The sequence below is a fragment of the Dipodomys merriami genome, unplaced genomic scaffold (genome assembly GCF_024711535.1).
Source record: "Dipodomys merriami isolate MVZ:Mamm:240054 unplaced genomic scaffold, mDipMer1.0.p SCAF_1, whole genome shotgun sequence".
Lineage (NCBI taxonomy): Eukaryota > Metazoa > Chordata > Mammalia > Rodentia > Heteromyidae > Dipodomys > Dipodomys merriami.
This window is the reverse complement of record NW_027202270.1, coordinates 135,243,647-135,243,899: the sequence shown is the minus strand read 5'-3', so window position 1 is coordinate 135,243,899 and position 253 is coordinate 135,243,647.

The following is a 253-nucleotide window of genomic DNA, read 5'->3' as shown; positions in this document are numbered from 1 at the left end:
CCGCCCCGCTCCGCTCCGGTCGGCGGCGCGGCTCTCGCGGGCGGTGGGAGGAGAAGGCGGCGGCGGGCGGCCCCAGCCCGCCCCTTTCCCCTTCCCCCCCTTCCCGGTTCCCGCTGCGCCGCCGCCGCAGCCGGGAGAGGGGGCGGGGAACGCGCGGCGGAAAGCGGGGACCCCGCGGCGGAGCCCCAACTCCCTCCGCCTCCCCGACCCCGGTAAGGCGGGGACGCGTGGGCGCCCGGCTGCCTGCGGACAC